This window comes from Rhipicephalus sanguineus, chromosome 3, assembly GCF_013339695.2.
Source record: "Rhipicephalus sanguineus isolate Rsan-2018 chromosome 3, BIME_Rsan_1.4, whole genome shotgun sequence".
In the NCBI taxonomy this organism is placed as follows: Eukaryota; Metazoa; Arthropoda; class Arachnida; order Ixodida; family Ixodidae; genus Rhipicephalus; species Rhipicephalus sanguineus.
This window is the reverse complement of record NC_051178.1, coordinates 125,210,832-125,229,208: the sequence shown is the minus strand read 5'-3', so window position 1 is coordinate 125,229,208 and position 18,377 is coordinate 125,210,832.

Sequence of the window (18,377 nt, the reverse complement as noted above, 5' to 3'; positions counted from 1 at the left end):
AGTAACTCGTAAGAATGTTGCGGATGCGTACTTTATATCGTTCATAACATAGCGGCCGACACGGCTGCAAACTCCGCCTTGTCCGGTTACGCATGTGCAGCCTGCATGCGGCCTCGCGGGAACCCACGCGCGATGGGGCCTACCATTGACGGCTTGCGACGGTGTCACATTCCCCTTCGAGCACGACTTTTTCCTTCACATTGTGCACCAGCGACTGACCCACCCAGCCAGACTGCACGCAGCTGTGCGACTCCAGTGCCTCGACGTAGCACACCTGGCGAAGACCACACGCAGATATAAACAATGTTCACTCGCCGTATTTCTGGCCACTTACAAGTGTCCTCGACCTATATAGTCTTCGTGGTGAAGGTATCCGCGAAGAAGAAGGATTGTGCAGTGTTTACAGTGTATACAGCTGACAAACTTACGCGCCGCGAACGAGTATATGCGCGGAGGTGTGAAACTGAGGGATAATCTGCAGACTTGATTTTTCAGTACGACAATAAAGGAAAGCGGTAAACAGCGGCAAGAACACTCGAGTTACCGATTATTAGCACTTCACGCCGTGATCGACCCGGTACTATACGCTTGCTGCTACTGGTACCGACGACGAAGCACTGCCGTTCGCAGACGCGGAGCTCATTCTTGCGTCGCAAGCGCGAATGAACGCCGCTGAACGGTTCAGATAGCGACGAATCGGTCAGCAGCGACGATATCAAACAAAACAGTCTAAAGAAACAAAAATCACCGAACACAGGCTTTAGCAGGGATCTCACACCAACGGATAGCGCGCCGCTTCTACGCGCAGCCCGAGATGGCGATTTCGCCAATCTTGCAGACTATAGACGGCGCGCATTTCAATACGGCGCCCCCCTGGCGTGAAAATTTCAAAATGTGTACACGGCCCGAATCACAGATCTCTCCTGGACTTCATGGAGGAAACACAGTTGCACAGTTTTGTGTATCGTGCTTCTTGGGATGCTGTATACGCTGCAGCTGCGACATCGTACTTTTGTCCATGCACGTTCGAGTGTGTTGATTTTCGCCAGCTTTACGAAGAACGTCAGGTTCTTCCATTTCACTGCGCTTGCGGCCTGAATGTCCAACGAGACGGAATGTCCAATAGTGGACATTCAGGCTCGTTGGACGTTTCGTCTCGTTGGACATTTCGTCTCGATTGGACATTCCGTCTCGTTGGACATTCGGTCTCGGTCGGAAAATTAAAATGAGTCGCCAGTCGGAGGAACCGAAATTGTACGTATAATAGATTACATGTAAGCCGGCAAAGTAGCCACAATATTGTGGGCCACGAGTCTGCATACTTTGCTACACCAGCATTTATTTAGTGGTGCCACCCTTTTCGTCGGTGGGATCCAAACGCACACTTTCAAATTACGCGTCTGATGCTCTAAAAATTGAGCTACGACGGAGGACGCTCCCTCGTCCAAACCGTTGGGTATTTATGTGCGTTTCATCCCTCGGAGTGTTAGCCAGCGCAACTCGTAGCCGTATTTGTAAGGCTGCGAGTTTGGATCCCACTGACGGATGGGTGTTCTTTCGTCCATTTTGTTGCTTTCAATTTGGGTTATAGTATCATTAGAGTAGAGTTACAGACAACAAATATTGTTCCTCTGCTTCGCTTTTGTTTGACTTATTGGCTTTTGTTTTTTTTTTTAACAAAGAATAGAGCCCCTCGAACAATTCCCCTTATTTCGCACTTTCATAGCGAGGGCTTCGTTCCGGCAGACGTGATGCAGCATGTGAGGGTTTATTTAAACGAAATAAAATAACATGAAATATACATCTGAAAACTAAATATAGGAAAGAAAAATAAATGAAACAAAAGTTGAAGTTATGATAAATGCAGTACAGAAAATTAATTAGGGAACAAGAATACGATGCTGGCTTTCCTGTCTCAACCCTATCGTCCATTTCGCTGAGGTTGCTAAAATCATTAAAACTGTCCGCCTCTCGAACGGGTCAGCGCACCAACGCCACCAAAAAGCCAACGAATGTTGCCGTGATCCCATATGTCCATGGTCTCTCGCATAGGCTCAAAAAGATTGCTAAGGGCTATGACGTAAATGTTGTTTTTTCTGCTCGTGGTAAGGTTGGAAAAGCATGTGCTGCGATAGACAGGAAGAAGAATGGCCAGTCACGGAGAAATTTGTGCTCCGTCAATCATCGCACCCGTTTTGTATCATGTGCATGTGGTGTAGTGTATGACATCCCGCTAACTTGTGGAAAGAAATATATTGGGCAGACGGGTGCCTGCCTTAACGATAGACTACGCCAGCACAATAACACTTTAAAAGGCACGCCTACTTCACATTTGTCTGCTCATTGTCGTTCTTTTGGCTGTAAACCGTTGTTTAATCGCACGCATGTCATCTTCAGGCACGTTGACCAAAGCTCTCGTGAAATCACAGAAGCTTTTCACGTTAGGTACAACCATGATGTTTGTATTTCCACCTCATCTATCTGTCTTCATGATTGCGAATTTAGCCTGCTTGAAAGAAGTGACAATTCTCTGTAATGCGATGATGCGCGCGCAGTCGGATTACGTGTATTTATTCCTTCCTGCTCAATAAACCCAGCAGTTGTCAGTCAGCGCCTGTCCTAGGTAGTCCCCCTTCTCGTATCTTCGTCTTTTTGCGCTGTTTAAACAATGAAGAATACGATGCCCGGCGCCACAGTGAACATTTACAAAACACAAAGAAAATGCGATCTTCCGTTCGGCTATCTTAATGAATCAGCTTTCTGGCAAATTTCGAACTAGGACAAGTTCTCCTCTTCTAAATCGAACATTCCGTCTCGGTTGGACATTCAGTCTCGGTTGGACATTCCGTCTCGGTTGGACATTTAATCTCGTTGGACATTCCGTCCCGTTGGACATTCAGTCTCGCCGGTCACGTGACCCATTGGACATTCCGTCTCGTTGTACATTCCGTCTCGTTGGACATTCAGGCTCTGAATCCCGAATACGCAGTTGCCCCCCCCTCCCCCACCCCCCGCCCCGCACACACGAAAGCTACTTTCGAGTTGGCCGAACAAAAAGTCACCGAAGTAAAAAAATGCGTGCCCTTTCCTGGGCAGCCTTACAATGGGGTTCGATGATTCTCGAATGTCAAGTAAAAGTTCTCCAAGGTGTGTCTACACTCCAGAACGGCCTGTGATTGCTGTCAGACTGGCTCTTAGAAAAAGAAAAACAAATCAGCTGTTCCTCCCCCGCGATCTTGGTCTTGACACCGCGCGCTTCCCTGCACCCCCAGCGGAAAAGTGAAAACCCCTGCAGGATGCAGCATAGTCAAGTGACAGGCGAGCGGTAGATTCTTGCGCCTCACGCGGTCGCCCATTCACCCTGTTCTGCATGATGTGTTGTGTGCGGGCGCCTGTTCAATGCCGGTGAACGTTTACAGAAGGAACGCCGTTCCCTCTGCCGTTCCTGCGTAAACGCAACGAGTTACCGTTACAGTTCCCCCGATCCTCGATGGAACGGTGGCGTTCCTCCGTTCCTCCAAAAAGGAACTAGTTCCTGGAACGTCGTTCCGTACAACACTGCCCAAAACCACGATCAGGAGAGGGGCCTTAGGGGAAGGCTCCGGAAATTTCGATCTAAGCCCACGGGCCTACAGCATTTTGTCTTCATCAAAATGCGGTCGCCGTGACCGGGATTCGATCCCGCGACCTTCGGGTCAGCAGTCAAGCACCGTAATCACTAGACCACCGCGGCGGGTGAGTTGGCGTGAATTCGCCATAAACGAAGAGGGCGCGACACCACGCAGCCAACCTTCGCGATTGAGCCAAGTCCTCGCGAGGCCGTTCACCTTCATTCTCTCTCTATCTGTCTCTCGTCTCCGGAAGGCGGCTCGACACTTGACATTGCTCTCGGTAAGCCATGCTGCGAACACGACCTCAATGTGTGTGCTTCCCGGTCGGTTTTAATCTGTGCGCGTTAGCTCGACTGCCCCGCCACCTTCATTTTTTATAGCAATAGCTGTATACACTCTTCCCGGTACAAACACAGAAAACGCCTGTGTGCATGCGGCCTTCAAGATCAGTTCCGGCGAAAGGCATTCAGCGAGTTTGACAAAACATGCACGGCTCACGTCTTCTGGGAATTAAACGTTAGATCAGGGGTCTCAAACACGCGGCTCTCGGACCTTTTGTGAGCGGCCCGCCGCGGCCCCGTGGTCGACAGAATATCATCGCGATGTTCCGTAGTACCTACTTGTGCAAGCACCTGATCTCCCTTCTGAAGGTGAACAAGTTCGGTCGACGATGAACGCTTCCGATCGATCATCAGGATCGTCTCCGCACAAAAAGTTGACGCGTACATTTCTTCTCTCGTCGCAGCCAAGCCTTTCCAGGCATCAAGCCAACGTGTTTAGAACTTCAGCCGTGACAGTGTCCTTCAGAAGAAATAAAATTTTGTGACTTTGCTAGATGGTACCCGCATCATTTTCTCGCCCACTGCGATTAATAATGCTTTAATGGGGTATAACAAGATTTACACAGACGTGTCTGGTCTCAAGAAAGTTTCTTTTCGTGCGGCACCTCATGCGGTCACTATGTGTTGAAACGTAACCGTGGAACAAAAACTATATTTCAGACTTGGCGTCTCCAGATTTTAGCCATTCTGGAGATCGGTATCGATATGTTTCCCGAAGGCTGACGTGAAATCTCCTTCAGAAATGACCAATATATGAGATATGGCAAAGGCCTTCTTTCGAATGGCAAAATTAGCCATCATTTTGTACCCCCCAATGCTTATTTTTCATCAATTCTTTTTATACAATCGTAACCACGTAATTCTAACGTAACCTAGATTTTCTATAAACATGCACGTACAATTCTGATGTTCTCAGAAAGTTCTAAACAAACAAACAAATTGTATAAATCAGGGAAAAAGGAAAAAAGTTCAAGCGGTATAGGCTGCCGTCATAGCATCTCATAAGTCTAGCGATGCACGGATTCTGAATTACGCTGATTTACGTAGCCGCTACATATTAAGTGATAGCATGGATAACTTGCGCATGCACTGAAACAGTCGCGAGTAAAGGGCACAACGCAGCGCGCATTCTCGACAAAGTAGTCCCAAATCAAGGAGGTCGCCATGTGCCAGCTATCGATTACCTCGTTTACTTTACGATTGCATTAAGTATATTTCTCTTCAGAAATATGATCATGAAACTCATCGCTCACCCGCCGCATTAAGGGTGGAGATAAAAGCGGAAATCACGTCGCACCAACGCCGCGTTTACCTAAACCTTGCGAGTACGCATAGCTTGTGCCAACAAACTTCGTATGAAGAAAGCGCTGTTGCCAAGTGAATAGTCACGCGCTCCGCGTATATATACGTTGCACGCCTGTATAACAGCTCTCGCGCACGCGAACCGCACGGTACGTCAGGGCCACGCATGGTGCCGCGCGCACGCGTGCCACGCTTAAACACTCTCGGCTGCATGCCGCGTATAAAAGTGCCGGCTAGGCCCGTGGGCCCCCCTTCACAAACCACCACCATTCATCTCGGCAGCGTTGTCGGGATCGCCCTATTCGATTATAATAAATCCACCTTCATCCCGCTACCTCCTCGCCCCCTTCTTTTAACTTCTTTTTATTTATTCATCGCTCTTCGGACTCTTTGTGAGGTTTCGCGTGGCGCACACGCCTCCTTTTGGCGCGGGGCTATCTCCTCCTCCTCCGCCAGCCATTCTTCTCTCCCTCGCCAAAAGCGAGAGCGCGGACGGTGCGCACCTCCCCTCCTGCGCTCGGCCCCCTGGCTGCTTGTCAGTGGAGCGGCCGTTATTTCTATTTGTTTTTTATATATTTGCATCCCGCGAGGCCACCACCAGAGCTTTCATTAGCGTGGGCGCTCCCGTATATTTAGAGAAGGGGCCCTTTTTTCTTTTTCTTGTTTGTGTCGCGCTCGTCCTTTCTCTCTCCTACGCTTGTCCTTCGTTCGGGGGTTTTCTCCGGATCCGGAGATGGATGGACCGATGGATCTCCTTTGGAGGGGAAGGGCAGGTGACGTGGTGGAAGGGAGCCGTGCCCGGACAAGGAGCGAAGGTCGACGGGAGAAGGAGCGAGGAGAACGAGACGATGACCATGTTTTGCCAGCGCCCGTAAGGGCACACCACACAGGCTTCCCCTTTGAGCCAACACTTTTGCTTTCTATTTGCTTTCTTTGATAATGCGTGAAACGATTCTCCAGGCTAAGCAAGTGGAAAGGAGAGTGCGGGGAGTCTGGTTATTATTTTTTTCCCCACTTATTGTAACCCATGACTGTCGCCCTCTCCACTGCCGGTAGCGCAGTACGCCTGTTTGTTGTTTTGAATTTTGATATCTTTCTTTCTCCCCTGCCATCGCAACCTCCTGACCCTGAGCAGCAGACGTGCCGCTTCTATCGGAGTGCTTGCGGTCGACGAGGAGTAGGTAGCTTTCTAGGGCGGCTCCTTTCTTGCGGCCGGAGGGTTGTTTGCCGACTTTCCCTTCTTTCGTCCTTTATTTTTTGTTTCCAGAACATTTACTGGGCTCCTTTTTTCTTTATCAGCTTTTTCTTTCTGGCTGTCCCGCTCCCGCGGCGACAGTTTTTTTCCGTTCGCCTCTTGCGCAAGACAGCCGCGCAAAGAAAGGAGGGAGGGCAAGCAGAAAGAAAGAAAAACTGCTCTTCGGTTCCCGCGCCTGTTGGTGCGCGTCGCATCCTCTCTCACATCGCTCCTCGCCTGCTCTCGCCCGTCTATGCTGCTGCTTTCTTGCTCCCTGTCGCGCGGGGCTTTCCTTTTCCTCTTCGTGCGTTTCTTTATACCTATATTTTTTTCGGTCTCCATTTCTTTCTTCTTTCAAGTTTCTCCGTCCCGTCGATCTTTGGCGAGCGACAATGACCGTCGCCACCGTTCTTTCCGACCATGCGTCTTTCTTGGCTCTATCGACTATCGCATTTACTCGTGCGTAAGGCGTACCCTCTTTTCCCTTCTTACTTGTTGAAATAAAATATAACCAAGGAGTTCTTGCTGCCATTCTCTGGCGACTGCCACCCCTTTTCACTTGTTTATTAGTATAAAATAAGAATCTAAAAATTGCGTTCGTTCAAAAAAATTGCGTTCGCCTCCAAAAGTACTCGCTCTAGCAAAGCACACCTGTGTATGGAGCGCAGAAATACTGTAAACATGCACGATGTAGCTCAGTCAACATGCACTCGTCGAAAATGTACGCGTCTTCAATGAAGTGTTGAAAAACTTTCATTGATTTGTGATGGATTTTTAATAATAACTGTTGGAGCTTTACGTCCCAAAACTACGGTATGATTATGGGGGACGCCGTCGTGGAGGGCTCCGGAAATTTTCACCATTTGGTGCTCTTAACGCGCACCTAAATCTGACGTCATGGTCCTCATAATAACGTACAAACTGAGAAAGTTCTATCTGAATCAGTAAGTGGGGTTCCTGATCCAGTCGCTGTATGTGTGTGATGCATCTGGGACAATCGAGCAACAGGTGGTACACATCCTTGTCGTCGTTGCCGCACGACCGTGTTGCATAGATGATAAGATGGCACACGCCTAATTATGAGTAAGAAGTGCTTCGTGTGTACAATATATTCGAGTCAGGTCGATACCTACCGGTCGCGCGTAATGCTTGCTTGCGTCACTATAGTTCAGTGATATAAAGTGGTTGGTGTTCTGTTGCCGCCGAGCACACGAGATATCGGGTTCAGTTCCAACCCGCCTTATTCACGATGCCACGGCGCATGCGCCGCTTCCCCTAGCGGAAAAGTCGCGAAACGCCTATTGATCTCGGAGGCTTTCGTTCTGGTGATACCGGTTGTCCCGGCCCCTATCAGAACCCTAGTAAAACGGCAGAGAGCAGCACGGGAAAATGAAAAGGGCGGATTGGCTACGGCGGCCGTCTTCAGATAGAGGCATGGCGCGGATCAATTTCTTTCTTTTTTTTTTTTCGGAGGACGAGGTCCGCATTTCGTTTCCGATGCTGATTGATGACGGTGATTGTACGGGTGCTTTATATGAATAATGTGATACTAAGTTTATTCGTTCCCATTGAACGTTGTAAGGAAGACACAATAACAATTGGGAAGAAGGACTTCATTAGAGATTCTCACGCGCTGCGCGCTGGCGCTGCGTACTCACTCTTCAATATAAGGTTCAGGTCATTTGGACAGCTCCCCTGGGTCCGCGCATGGATGGAAACTTTATCCAAGAACTTTGTGTTGAACTCTGAGTGTGCCTTAAAGAACGTCAGGTGGTCGCAACTAAAATGACGCCTATACACTAACATTCACTATACGGCATCGCGTAAAAACATTATGGTTTATGGTCTTAAAACTTCGGAATTAATTTACCGCGGTACCCCCCGTCGAAACTCTCGCTCAGTTTGTTCAGGCACGGTCAACCTATATACCGGTATACCAGTAAACGTTTCATTTATTGCATGTTTTTATATTACTCTTATGGTTGGCCCTCACCCGTATAAACGGCAGAGAAATCGAAGAAAGGGAAAACAGCCAAACGTTCGTCCGGTTTACTAACCTGCAAGCGTATGCACCATACACATGGTATGCGCATAAAAGAGACAACTTGAGCTATGTGGATTTCACGCTGAGGTGCCCACCACGAGAAAGCTAATGAAACCAAATGACAATGAGCCGGCGCCGCTCGAGCGGCACTGGTTAACACGCCCAGGTTTACATTCACAGAAATACCCAATAAAGTGGACGGGAGGACGACCTTTGCCGTATACTATAGCTCAATTGGTCATCAGACGCTTTAACCGAATGTTGTAGGTTGGGACCCTACCAGCGGCAAGTTGTCTTTTCATCAACTTTAATTTCTTTACTTCTATATAATAATTATCACGTTACGGTTAAAGACTACTAATAATGACCCTATACTTTCTTTGGCTAAAAGAGTTCTTGATCAATTAATTCCTCTTACTTCGTTCACCACGAGAATGGTCACTGTGGCTAGTCGAATTCACAATTGTGCGTACAAGTTTTCTATAGTCTGCTATACGCGTTATAGGACACATGCAGTATAAGAATCGGTAAGGAACGGTAAACGCAGCTGTTTAACACATTTCGAAGAATACCGGTGCGCTCGATGTTGTGGTGGATGGAGATCGATAGGAAAAAAAAAAAAAGCGGATCTGCGTATGTCTATATACGCTCTGTGGGAATCGCTTGTCGGGAAGCTCCTCGACGGCTTCCGTGTGCGCACTCAATCGCGGAGGCGCTTCAGAAGTCTCCCGGTGTGTATGTATAGCAAATACAGGCGAAGTATTGAGAAGCGTGCAGAGCGCATGTTTGCGGAAGTGACTGTGACTGAACGAGACCCTCGGAAGTGTTCCAGGAAGCCTGCGTCGAAGTTTGAGGAAGCTAACGTGTCGCGGTTCTCGACAAACCGCGGGAACTGGCAAGGTAGCACCGACGAATTCGATGCCGGGCCGATTCAGAGAGCTCGATATAAAAGTGGTCACATATATCAACTGCTCGTATAAGATCCTCCGTCGTATACACCTCAATTCAAGCCCTAAAGCGTGCCGCCTTGGGAGGGGTAAAACAAGGCTCAGTTTTGAATGTGTGATTTATGGACGTATTTAAAAGCACCACGCAAAGAGGTGTGTTGAGTTGCCCAGATTTCGTTAGACATCTCGAAAAAGATTGGGGGGAATTAAAGGGGTGACAGCATATCATTTTGACTGGGAATATTGGACAGTTAGTGTGAAATGTGAATGGGCATTTGGTGCAAATGTGCACATTACCAAGTAGTATATATACAAGTATAGAGTCTTAGAGGCCTCGTTTTAGATATCCTCTATTTCACAGTCAGAGCAGACCAAGCTTCGCTGTTCTCGTAACGGTGAGGCGCCGTTTTAAAAAGCATCGCAAGGTTTGACGAAGGTTTTGCTGCTACATAATCCGATGCAAGGTCGAGTGCAGACAACTGTTGAAGATGTGGCTTGTTGCTCAGCGACTCTCTCGCGTCTCTTGATGTTGTTTCGCCCGCACGACTCACGGGTCTGGCATCCGGCTTCCCCTGATGCGAACATGGTATACCTTAGGTCGAGCGGGCGATATATATTTAGCTGTGCGTTTGTGCGAGAGATTGTGATCCTGCGTTGGCACGCAGCTGACGGCGTGATTACGCTCCTCGCGCGAGAGGAACTGTACTTGTCCGTTTGACTTTGAGTCGAGGTTCAGCTCGTTGTGTACCTCAAGCCGAAATTCGAAGAAAGGGGCTTCCTATACATCGCACGGCGTGTAGCGAGCATGTCTTTTGCAGAAGTTGAGAAACAAGTGCAAAATTTACATGCATTCGTCAGAATCGTGCAGTGTATATGCTGCGATGTGAAAAGTGTATACACCTTTTCAAATTCTCACGCCAGGGAGGCGCCATATTGAAATGCGCGCCGTCTAACGTGCAAGATTGGCGAAATCGCCATCTTGGGCTGCGCGTACTCGAACCGGCGCGCTATCTGTTGGTGTGAGGTCCCTGCTAAAGCCTGTGTTTGTGATTTTTCGTTTCTTTAAGCTGTTTTGTTTGGTATCGTCGCTGCCATTGACTTATTCGTCGCTGTCTGAACCGTTCAGCGGCGCGCATTCGCCCGTGCGACGCAAGAATTAGCTCCGCGTCTGCGAACGGCAGTAGGGATGGTAAAATCGATGAAAGATTAATCGATTAATCGATTAAAGGTCCACGATTAATCGATTAATCATAATCGATTTGTGTCTTTCGATTAATCGAATTAATCGATTAAAACTATTCGATTAATCGATTACGGCATCCCCCACTCCAGGGGCGGAGCCAGAAATTTTTTTCGGGGGGGGCTTCAACCATACTTTATGTATGTTTGTGCGTGCGTCTGTATGTGTGCGTGTATGCAAAAATTGAACAATTTTTTTGGGGGGGGGGTTTGAACCCCCCAATTTCCCCCCCCCCCCCCTGGCTACGCCCCTGCCCCACTCCCGCCCCCAACCTCGCCCCTTGGCCGGAGCGCATGACTGCGAGGCGCGCTATCCTGAGACGCAGACCCTGAACGCTATCCTTAGACGCAGGAAGTTGCAAAGCCAAATACTACTACTTTTTCTGGTTCTATTTGGGATGCCGTCGATCGCGCACTTCTACGCAATTGCGTTGCACTGGAGTACGATCCGATGAACTAAATGCCTTCTCAGTTCAAGACATACTATAGTAACCCTGTAGTCGATCGCCGCACCAATCCGAATTCACTTGAGACTTGGCACAGCATGCGAACTGGCCTAGATCACGTGTTTGACGTTGCAATGGAGTATTTGCCAATTCCTGCAACGTCAGTAGCATCCGAGCGCCTTTTTTCGAATGCTGGATGTGTGGCGACCCAAAGGAGGTGTCGGTTGTCGCCCGAGCATCTCGGGCTGAACTGAACTGAACTGAACTTTATTTGGTCCTGAGAAGAGCGAGTCAGGGCTCGTCCGCGGGCCGCGTCCACGACGGGACCGGGAGGTTAAACTCGACGGCCAGGTCGTGGGCTCTCTGGACAGCCCGAAGTTGGTCGTCCTCTTGGGGACTGCAACTGACATTTCTTCGCTCAATAGAAAAAAACATGTGGTTCGGAGCAGCAACCCCATGAAACAAAACATGAAAGGGGACTGTTGAGAAAGTAAGCAGCACGTGGATTCGCCAACTTTCAAAAGAGAAGTTTATTCTTTTCTGTGAATTTCATACGTGCCAGCGCATCGTCTTGTAGCTTATTTTGTTCGTGTTTGCTTTTTGCCGCGCTGTTTCATCGTGTTGCCGCATAAACGCATGCCTGCCTACATTTGATAAACGAGTAGTTTTCGTCACCTGTAGTGTCAATCGAAACTTTCTTTGTATTTTATTCAACTCTCAGATTTTACTCGATTCTTGTGTAAGTGCGGCATTGTAATATGCGCTGCTTATTTCCTCACTGGTTCTTAGTGCCGTTCTGTTTTACTCTTAGCAAATAAAAAATTGTTTACCAATGAAGAGAGAGAGAGAACATATATTACAAGGCAGAGAGGGCCATGGCCTGAGCTAGTACGCCCCTGCCTGCTACTCTGCACCGGGGAAAACGCAACGGGGGAAAAAGAGTGATGAAGTACGATGATGGGGAGATGATTAGGTAATCCGTATATACATAATAAGACACGTTTGCTAGCTTAAAGGGGAGAAGGACGCTAGTAACCATCTTTTATTATGCTGTATACCAACTAGCCCAACTGTCCTTCTTATAGGGTATATATACCATTTTCATAATTGTTGAGCTAACTTTCCTACGATGCAGTTAGCCCAATTAATGGCGGCTAGTCACTTCTTCAAACAGAGTGTTCAAGCGCGGTTTGCTTGCGCTGGGACGCGGAAAGTGTAGACTCGGCTCTCTTGACACGAACACGCATAATAGACAGCACACGCGCAACTACGGACCTCGTCTCCACTTGAAGCACGAACGTTGCTGCCATTAGTTGAGAGAAAATGTAGCGCAGGAATGCGCACTCCGCGAATTGTGAAATGGGTCTTATAAACCCTTTATGTAATCTGCAACTTTACGCGTCGGTTTACCGAACGTCTAGATCCAGTGCATTACTATTGAAGAAGTGACCTTGAAGCACTTAGTAATACTGCATGGTCGCGTATTAGGGAGAAATACAGCTTTCAGCTAGAGGCCCCCGTCTTCTGCTGTGACAAGGAAGGGGAGTCGCGCAATTTATGTGTAAAGTATGGTACACTAGATAGGCGCTCACAGTTCAGGATGTACGCACGATTGAAAAAGGTGTGGAGTGGACGCTGTGCTACGGCAAAGATCAGGTGAAACCTGCGGAGTATACTGGCGCAGCTGCTGTTTTTCTAGCCGGGAGGCAGAAACTCATTGTCACGCTATTTCCCGCAATATTAATTAGAACTAACAGACAACTAATGCCAAGGGAAGTATAGAGGATGTTATTTGTAATAATTGGGATATCAATGTGAAGAAAGTAAAGTGGCGAAAGGTAACTTGCCGCCGGCAGGGAACGAAGTTGCGACCTTCGAATACGCGTCCGATGCTCTACCACTGAGCTACGGCGACGGTCATCCCCCCGTCCACTTCTAGGGTACACATGTGCATTTAAACCTAGGGTGTTAGTCAGCCGCGATCACAGCCATGGCGGCGATAGTGTGGAACACTCTTTTTCTGCCTTTTGGCGTCACGTAGCAAGGTGACCTTTTTTTTGCGAGCTGGCAGCGACCACATAATCCCTCGCATACTACCTGAATGGCACAAGTCTGCCAGAACGAGACCCTCGCTATGAATGAAGGAAAGAAGGTGACCTTTTAGGGCTCGTTTTCTTTGTCATATCACCGTAACATCCCCTATACTTTCCTCCGCATTATTGTCTGTTAGTTCTAATTAATATTGTGTCTAACAAAGAAAAACGAGCCCCTAAATGTAATCTTCTTTCCTCCATTCATAGTGAGGGTCTCGTTCTCGCAGACTTGATGCCTTCTGGTAGTATGCGAGGGATTATTGGTCAGCTGCCAGCTCGTAATAAGCTCACTTGCTACGTGACGCCAAAAGGCAGAAAAAGAGTGTTCCACACTCGCCGCCATGGCTGTGATCGGCGCTGACTAACACTCCTAGATTTAAAATGCACACGTATACCCTATGAAGTGGACGTGGGGGGGGGGGGGGGGGGGAGGTGACCGCTGCCGTAGCTCAGTGGTAGAGCATCGGAACGCGTTATTCGAAGGTCGCAGGTTCGGTCCCTTCCGGCGCAAGTTATCTTTCCGTCCACTTTACTTTCTTCAGATCTCTATCCGATATTACAAATAACACCCCCTATACTTTTTCTTGGCAATATTGTCTGTTAGTTCTAATTATTATTGTGTCTAACGAAGAAAAACGAGCCCTAAATGCCATCTTCTTTCCTTCTATTTACCGCAGTTGCCTGTACGGATGGCTGTTTGAGGCCAGTATATTTCTCTGTAATCTCTGCATAGGTGACCTCAAGAAAAAAGATCGCGCCAGTCCGAAATTATAGTTTATGTAGGGCTTCCAAATATCTAACCGACAAACCGAGAAAATAGATGCCTTGCTTACTAGAGCGAGCGTCTATTTAATTCCTCCTCGTCTCTCTTTTACATTTCTCGGGATTTCCTCACCCTCCGCCACACTGCATGTTTCAAACTGCGACTTTCTAACCAGTGTTGGTCCCCGAACGCGCCTCCGGTTTCGATGAGCTCGAGTAGGCAGGCTTCGAGAAACTACGACCTGCTGCCGAATAGTCCAGGGATGATGGCCACAGATTTCTTGAATCCGCGACATCACCAACGACGACGGGCCCTTGTGTCCAGTGTGCGAAAGTGTGAATTTTTCGCACACTGGACACAAGGGGCCCGTCGTCGGCACTTTCGAAAGTGGGAATTTTGGATCGTCAACGCGTCTAATAAAAAGATTTGGGCCCATATTAAACACGAACGATGCCTCTCAAACAAGAGATATCGGTTTTAAATCACCCATTAAAAATGTCGATTAATCGATTATCGATTAAAAGATTTCACCGAAAGCAATTAATCGATTAAAGACTAAATCGATTAACGATTAACGATTAATCGATTAAAAATTTTAATCGACCATCCCTAAACGGCAGTGCTTCGTCGTCGGTAGCAGCCAGCGTAGTACCAGGTCGATCACGGCGTGAAGTGTTAATAATCGGTAACTAGAGCGTTCTTGCAGCTGTCTACCGCTTTCCTTTATTGGCGTTCTAAATGTCTACGGATTATCCATCAGTTTCAAACCTCCGCGCATACTCGTTCGCGGCGCGTAAGTTTGTCAGCTGTAAACTGTAAACACCGCACAATCCTTCTTCACAGATACAGTTGACCTACATTCACCCCGACGACGTCGAAGACTCGGTCGAGGAGACCTGTGAGTGGCCAGAAATACCGCGAGCGAACATTGTTTATATCTCGTTGAGGCGAATGCGTGGGGTCTTCGCCAGGTGTGCAACTACTAGGCACTGGAGTCGCGCAGCTACGTGCAGTTTGACTGTGTGGGTCAGTCGCAATGTGAAGGAAAAAGTCTTGCTGGTGAAGGGGAATGTGACACCGTCGCAAGCCGTGAACAGTAGGCCCCATCGCGCATGGGTTTCCGCGAGGCCGTCCGCTGAAGTACGGCGCGCGCAGGCTGCACATGCGTAACCGGGCAAGGCGGAGTTTGCAGCCGTGTCGGCCGCTGTGTTATGGACGATATGAAGTGTGAATCCGCAACATTCTCACGGGTTAGTAGGTGAGTCATCAGTAGCTTGCGTACCTTTCTTTCCTACCTAGGATGCTGCTTGGGAACGTTGTTCTCGTCGTTTTTCTTGCCGCCAAAGAAATGCCGGGAACAGAGGCGTGACCATGGCGACACGCGCAAGTTCTTACTATTTAGTGAAGCCACCCACTGCTGCCGCAATTCAGGCGACGAAGGAAAACGATGCAGCGCGAACATGCCACGCTTGCACTCATCGCGTGGCGTACATGCGCTGCGGACACACGATTGCACCTTAAATATTTCTCTTCCGCTGCTTGGTCGTTCACCCGTACACGACACAGTGATGACCAGATGACTTGCTATGCGAATGCAGTAAATTTTCTGCCATGGTAGTCACTTTGTATCGGACACAGGCGCATAACACAGTCACACAAGCGCGTACCGAAGCAACATACACACACAGCACTGGCGCAGCCCAAAGCACGGAAGTTTTTCCGATTTACCGACGCCACCCATTTCTTCTGCAATTCCGGCGACGACGGTAAGTGATACAGCGAGAACATGTCACACTTGCAATCCTCGCGCGGCGTGCTGTGCTGCGGGCACACTATCACGCCTAAAATGTTCCTTTTCCGCTGATTGTTCGTGCACCCGTGCACGACACAGTGATGGCCAGACGATCGGTTCTTTGAATACGCACCGACAATCGCTTTTTATCGCAAAGAAGGGCCTAATTCACACACAACATCCAAGCCGTACCAAGCGTACAGATACAACATGCGCAGCCCAAAGCGCGATGGCAACACTGAAAACATACCCTCGACCCCTGCAGCGCACTGGTGCGAGCATGGGTGCGAGGGTGCTCCTGTGAAAAGGTGTATAGAAACAGCGTTATGCACACTCGCAGGACTGCACATAGCAGGCTTTTTTGTTTATTTACACAGGCTCCTGAGCAGGGGAAGTCAGGCTCCCCTCGCAAAGGAAGTAACTATACCACAAAAGGTTTCAGTGAGCGTTATCACACAGCGATTAGCTCGAAGCCATAAAGAAGTGATATTGCATGCGTGTACACTCGAACCCCGTTATAACGAAGTAGCATCAGAACTATAAATATGTTCGCCCATTATTCCAGGCTTCAAACACTATATAAACGAGGTAATCCTTACCTGCCTCCTTGTGGTATTTCAAACAATAATAATATCCGGGGTTTAACGTCCCAAAACCACGATATGATTATGAGAAACGCTGTAGTGGAAGGGCTCCGGAAATTTCGACCACCTGGGCTTCTTTAACGTGCACCTAAATCTAAGTAAACGGGCCTCAAACATTTTCGCCTCCATCGAAAATGCACCCGCCGCGGCCGAATTCGATCCCGCGACCTTCGGGTCAGCAGTCGAGTGCCGTAACCATGCACTAGACCAGCGTGGCGGGGCGGTATTTCAAACAAAATGCACCGGAACGTAAGAAGGTGAAATTACAGAAGAACGAAGTTCGTTTGACAAAAGTTTTAGTCAAATTTTTAATGTCACAACCACGTTTATGGAGCAAAATGTGGTTGTGAACTGTCTTTCAATATTTATTTTGCTTTTTTTTTAAACAGCCAAGTTGTGCTCCGTCGTGCGAAACTCCTCAGGTGGGCATGCGCCACAGGAATTGGACAAGCCCCACTAGCGTGTATACAGCAGGTGCGAGTAAAAAAAGGGAGATAGAAAGAAAGAGAAGAATTGTGAGAAATGGAGGGAATAAAGACATGAAAAGATAAAAAGACAGAAAAACATAGACAGAGAGAGAAACAGAAAGCGATAAATAGAGAGAAGAGAGAGAGAAATGGAAGAAAGAGAAATAAAGGAAGAGCGAGAAAGAAATAGATGGAGAGTGAAAGAAAGAAATGGAAAGAAATAGATACAAGAAAGGTGTATACAAGAAGCGGAGAAAGGAAGACAGTAAAAAAAAATGAAGAAAATAATGAGAAACAAGGAAGGCCGCCCAGCTGCCCTCTTTCTTCAGGCTTGGAACCACTAATGCGAAGCTGCCGTAATTCTTTATGCTACATTTCGAGTGACCATGCCTGGCGCGAACCTAATATTAAATGTCTTCGTTACAGCCGATATCGCGGCGGCTCTCACGTTTTTGGTTTTGTTATGAGCGGAATAAATGTCACTGAAACGACGCGTGACCAGATAAAGTTCGTATTTAATTCCCTATAACCAGTAATTCGCTATGTCCGGGTTCGTTTTAACGAGGTACAACTGTGTTGATAGTTATAGTGTGTGTTCTTGTCTTTCTTTTGCCGAACGTGACAGTGTATTAGTGTAATAATACTCACCAAGCACTTATGAGTTTATTTATTTATTTATTTATTTATTTATTTATTTATTTATTTATTTATTTATTTACTTTGTATAATTTGTATAATTTGCTTAACTTGTGTCAATGAAGGTATATATAGAATGTGCCAGTTTGTATACCCGTTTTCTATGCTAACTGTTTAATCGCACGTTTATGTTATGCGCTCTTTTTTCCGGGACGTTTCTTTATATCACCTCTAGTTATCACCCCGATGAACGAAAAATTTTTTTTTGTTCGTGGACAACACGTTCCAACATTTGCAGTTTCATCCGAGTAAATCGCCGCTCAATCAACACTCAAAAAGTGGGGCGTTTTATAGTACGTAGTATTTTGCACCGTTGATGGAGGTCACAGCAGTCAAGATTTATCGCAAGCGTAATTAACATTGAATTAGATTTCGCTTATACAGCTGCAGGCACAGCAAAAAAAAAAAAAAAAAAAAAAAAAAAGAAAATGGCCAAAATACGCTCAGCCTTTCGACGTCGATCGAAAGCCCTTTAATTCACACAGAAGGCAGCTTCGCGTGTAGTGCACGTGTGTGCACAAGCACGCACCAGCCCACCGTATTTCGCGAAGTATGTATACATGCTGCGGGAAAGCTCACTCGCTGTTCATAAAAAATAATAATAATAAAACAATCTTAACCGCCTTTCTTTCCTTCCTTCCTTTCTTTCTTTTCTTTCTTTCTTTCTTTCTTTCTTTTTCTTCTTTCTTTCTTTTTTCTTTCTTCTCTTTCTTTCTTTCTTTCTTTCTTTCTTTTCTTTTCTCTTTCTTTCTTCCTTT